Here is a 5,458-nt window from a genome sequence, read left to right as displayed (position 1 = left end):
GGAGAAGTTTCTAAAGAGACTGAATACTGCAGAACAGGCTGTCTTTTAAATAGACTGCCTCTGGCTGCCTGCCAGCCCCTAGCTGCAATTTGAGATCCCAATGACACCTCAGCTTGACTAGGTGCCAGCAGCGAGGGCCCTATCAGTGCACACTCGAGCTGGTGGGGGTGGGGTGCACAGCTTCTGACTTCTGGGCTTCAAACCCCGGGCAGTGATCAAGGATAATATTATGAGGAGAGACAAGGGGAGGAGGAGGGGGAAGGGGAAGCCGAGGCTGGGAAGGGGAGGGGGGAAGTTCAGATCTTCACGGTTTAAGGAAAAAAAAAAAAAAGTGATTGCCATTGGATTGCACGGCAGCCTGGGCTGCAGGGAGTCTGGGAGGGAGAGGTCAGGGCTCTGAGTTTGGGGAGGAAGGGGGGGCGGTGAGTGAGTTAGCAGGGTCTGATCCTGCACGCTGTACCCTGTGCTGGTGAGGCAGGGACCCCCATCCGCTGCCTGGGTAGCTGGCGGGCTGGGGACCCTCAGAGGGGGGAGCCGGTGCGCACACCTACCCGTCAGCTCCGAAGGTGAGCGCAGGAGGGAGATGGCTGGCTGCGCGCCACGGAGCCGCTCTCGCCCGCCCTTTGTGCGTGCAGGGTGCCCAGCTCTCCTCTCCTGTCGTTCTACCCCTGGGCGAGGTCTAAAACCGCAGTGAGGCTTTGCCCGGTGGTAGGGTGCGCCCCCGACACCCCCAAACAGCAAGGGTTAACGCAGCCGGACAGTGAGCGGGAGGGGAGGGCTGGGCTGCTTGTAAGAACTGTGTTAGATTCCTCTTTGGAAAAGTTCTCTGTTGCTTAGGGCATGCCAGAAAACACGGGGAATTTTGCCATGTGAAGTCCAATTTGCACGTTTTAGCTCATTCTTCTTCTGCCTCTTGCCCTGCACGAAGTGGGGAGGGAGAAGAAAAAAAAAAAAAAAAAAAGCGCTTTGCAATGCTCATCCTCTGTCCTGGACAGCTTGGGGTTTGTTGTCTTTTGTTCCACCGCTGCATTCCTAAGGGTTACAGCTCTCCGGGCCGTGGTCCTTCGCACTTGCCTCCCTTAGTGCTCATTCATTGCTAGCAGCGGGGAAGCTGGAAGCGAGGGGAAGGGAATCTCCAAAATTGCGGTGTGCAGCCCCGTGGCCCGCCCAGGCAGCTGTGCACCGGGCTGTTACACCTGGAGCAGAAGGATGAGCTGAACCCGGCCGGGAGGGATTGCTGAGCCAGGGGTGGGAGCTCAATCAGCAGCACAAGCACAGGGTTATCTCCCAGGGGAGTGGGAAATGAAAAAGGATCAGCCAGTTCTGGGTGAGGTTTACCGGAGATTCAAGTCAACCCCCCTTTCACACATGCACACGCTCCTCCAAAGCCTCATATTCCCCAGGTTTCTTTTCAGATCGGTCATCTACGCAGCTGCATTGCATGGATTTTGCCACTAGAATGCACCCTTATCTATGGTAAGAGGACGGATGGTTGCTTAAAAGCATTAACTCTTTCTTCTCCAGAATTTCCATGCTTAAGGCTTTTTTTGCACCTCTCAGGTGTTCCTTGTTTTACTGCCTTCCTACTCCATGTGGACTCTAGTAAAGATCAACTCCCTCCTGTTCTTCCCCCCCCTCCCCCCCGCTCTTCAAAAGAGAAAGCCACATTTCTAAGCTTTTTTTGGGGAGAGGTCTTTTCTTTCTACTAAGAGGTTTTCCAGAAGTTGTATTTAATGCTACCTGAATCTCTGCTTAGATCACAATTAACTGCAAATAAATAGGCACTTTTAAGGTAAGAAAAGCAACCCCATAGGATTTTATCTAGAAGTGTTTTAAAATGGTTTCTCCAGTTGACACAACTTTTACAGCATATTAATTTCATCCTGCTGCTGATTTTTATGAAGATCTGCTGCTAGTCTGAATGGGTGCTTTGCAGAAAATAGCACCGGGCAGAGAGCGAGCACTGTTCACCTGAAGATCTGGAAACACTTTGTGAGAGGGCTTAGGGCAGGAGAGAATTTGCTTTCCTCATTCTCTCCGCCACCCCTTAAGAAACTGTGTGCCCTGTATATTAATACCTGGTACAGAGACAGTGAGAGTAGAGGGGTGGAGGAGAAGTTTCACTCCCACTCCAACCTGCAAGACACAAAATGGTGAGGCATGTAGAGAACTGCCTCCATTAAGCCCAGCTGCAAGCCCTGGCATAGGAGGCTTGGGCACGGCTGCATTGCCATGGGGCAGAGATCCTGTGAGGGATCCCTGAGGAAGCTGCTCTAATTTAGGGCTGTCCGGGAACTTTCTCCCGGGCTTTCAGAGCAGGCCAAAATCCAGGTGATGTGAATCTGTCTTGCGGCTACCTTCATTTCACTTCTGTGCTGCGCCATGAGGACATTAATCCATGAAAGAGTACCTCAAAACTGACTCATATCCTCAACCAGAAGATGACAAGATTTTAGCCATGAGATGGGCCCCGATGGCAGGTTTTCTCCCACATTACGAAAGCAGTCTCAGCCATGTGGATCATGGGGCTACCACCTGTATTGAACCACTGAGGCCAGCAGCTGAGATGGAGTTGCAGGTGATGACCTGGTGTGTGCTGTCCATGCTCCTCACAAGGGCTGTCTTTTCAGCATCTTTTGCTGACACCAAAATGATCCCACTAGCCTGGGAAAGTAAGATAGCAACGGGGTAGTGTGCAGTGTACGGCTGGTCGTGAGCTGTAGGAGAGCCTGCAGCTAACAAAGATCACATTTCTCCTGGCTTGTGCTCTTCCAAGGGAGATCACAATCGTGTTTTATGTTTATAAGACATGCTTTCTTATTCTGGAGGAGTGAACAGAGAGTTTTCAGTGGAAACCAAAGTTTCTATTAGTGTTTTCTAATATACTTCATTGCTATAGGCTCCATGTGTTGTTGCATATGGCTCTGTTGCAAAAAGAGAAATAATTATTTGGAAAGCAGTTACCATTCTTTACATCTCAAATACATCACACTTCATTATGATACTCTCTGTAATGTGCAAAAGCACTGACTTTCCAGGGTGTGATAAAGAGGATGGAACATATGTTTTAATCAGTTTGGGCTAATCTGTGTGTTTTGGAGGCACTTAGAACATCAAACAAGTTCAGGCAATCTAAAAAGATTGAGAGCTGAAGAGCAGATACAAGAGTGAGATTTTTTTTTCTTCTCCCTCCAAAACCACTGTCCAGTTTGTGTAGATCTGAAACTCATTAGCAAAATAATGCTTATACAGGAGAATGTTGGGGTTTTTTTTGTCATGTGCAAGTATTAAAAACCACCAACAAGTTGTGAAATCAGGTGCCTGAAGCATCGTTATGAAAAAAAGCCAGTATTTCATCCTTGGAGGGAAAAATGGCAAGTGACAAAAGTGGAACTGATGGGGCAAATCTGAGACAGAAGTGCAGAAAAGAAAGATGAGTATCAGTACGTGGTGCTGATATCGACACAATATTTCACTTTGCATGGAGACCGGGTTGAGTGTCAGAAGTAAAATGTGATTTCTTCCCAAGATATTTGTCCTTCCCTTGGACAGTGCCTTCTTACTTGCGATGATAACCCCAACAAGCGTTCACAGCTTCATGCTGGGAGCCCCTTTCCAGCAGGCATGAGCAGCCTGTCCTGCAGTGGTGGGTGTAGTAGAGCTAGCGAGGGCTAGGTGGCATACTGGATACGTTGGAGAGTCACCTCCAAGGACTTCCTTCCACATCCAGCAAGGGCTAAGCTGAATGAAATTATCTCTTTGCAAGCAGATTTCTGTGTCATTAAAAAAACAAAGCAACCGATGCTTCTAGTGAAGACAGCATCAATGTTTTGCTTTCTGACATGCCTCATGGGGGTATCAATTTTAAACCGCATGTAGAAATGGAGTCTCCCCTCACCAGATCAGCGCCTGGGTGTTCTGCGGGGCTGTGTTGGCTCTGTTTCACATTACCAAGGCTTGGTTGCCAAGATTTCCAGCGGTGACTGTTGACTGGGGTGCCTCTATCTCTTCGTGGCCCACCAGAGTCAGCTTGCAAGGTGGGGGGATTCGGTAAGTGAGGGACATCAGATCCTGAGCATCAGGAGGTCTTCCAAGTTTCACAAGGACTGAAGCATAAAGGCTTTACTGGATGTTTAAATGATAGAGGCAGAAATGGCTCAGGGGACAAATTCCTCTTGCCTGAGCACAGACAAAATTAGTTTCTTCTGCTAATGGGGAAAAGACAGATGTTTCATCATGAGCAGACAACAGAGGTTCCCCCTTTGCACCTTCTCAGCTGGAGTGGAGAACAGAGGTCATTGCATTGCTGGTGGCTCTCAAAGGACCTGAGAGGGGTCCCTGAATGTGGGGCGAGCGGCTCAGTGTCCCTCCCAGCACATGTGCATGGCCCAGCAACGAGTGGGTGTTGCAACTCTCCCACCCCCCCTGGGCTGTGCATGCCAGGGGTTGTGCTTCCCTGGGGCATTGGGAAAGTGGAGTCTGGCTCTGGGGAGGAGGCTGGCCCTCTTCCAGAGAGGCTGGATGACCGGGGGTGAGTTGCAAAAGCAGCTTCAGTTTTCCCTATCTGCACAACAGGGCTGATGAGGCTTCTGTATCTTGGAGGGGACTGAGTGGGTTTAAAGGGCTGTCTTTGAAAGCAACTGGAGATCTTGTCAAGGTGCTCTGCAAGCTGGAAATATCCCTGCGATTCGCTCGCTTTCCACGTCCACCTTCCCCCGCTCCATGCTGCCCACATTCTTTTTTTGTTATTAATTGTTTTAGATTCAGACAATGCCTCTCCTTTGGCCTCAGGCAGACGCACTGGCTGAATCACTAAAACACTTTTAACACACATCTGCTGAGACAGCAAAAACCAGTATCTCTCTCTTTTTTTCTCTCTCTTTCTCTGCCTCTCCAGTATCACAGTCAAAAGGTGACCGAGACACAAAGTAGATTGGAATTGGCTGAAAAGGGAAAGTGCTCCCAGCTGAAGTGCAGAAAACACCTGCATCTAATAAAAACAAATGAGAAACATCATCAATAACCAGAATAAAAAATGGTGTAAATAAAAGGAAGAGTATAAATTCAGACTGTCTCTGGGAAACTTGAACAGATGCCCCAGCCTGCTGTCTTCTGGAGGTATTGTCTAATTATTTACCTTGTAGAGCAATAAAATACACGGGGTTGCTGTGTCTCTCTGGCATAGACTAAGGAGCTTTAGAAACCTTGCTGTGCAGATAGATGCCATGGTGATGGGTGACCCAGAAATACAGTAGCTTGTTGCTGTGACAGGAGAGTGGTATCTTCTGGAAGAAGCAGTTGTCCTCAGAAGGACACTCCTCTCCTCTCTGCTCCTGTAAGGTTTTGCAGGTTCTGCTGTGAGCATTAGGATAATGATTTAGGGTAGAAGTACATGCTTGGAGTTGGCTGAGAATCCAGAGGTCCCTTACTGTGTGCTGGGTGTGATGTGGGATATCCT

Source organism: Strix uralensis, chromosome 6 (genome assembly GCF_047716275.1).
Source record: "Strix uralensis isolate ZFMK-TIS-50842 chromosome 6, bStrUra1, whole genome shotgun sequence".
Lineage (NCBI taxonomy): Eukaryota > Metazoa > Chordata > Aves > Strigiformes > Strigidae > Strix > Strix uralensis.
This window is presented reverse-complemented; position numbering follows the sequence as displayed.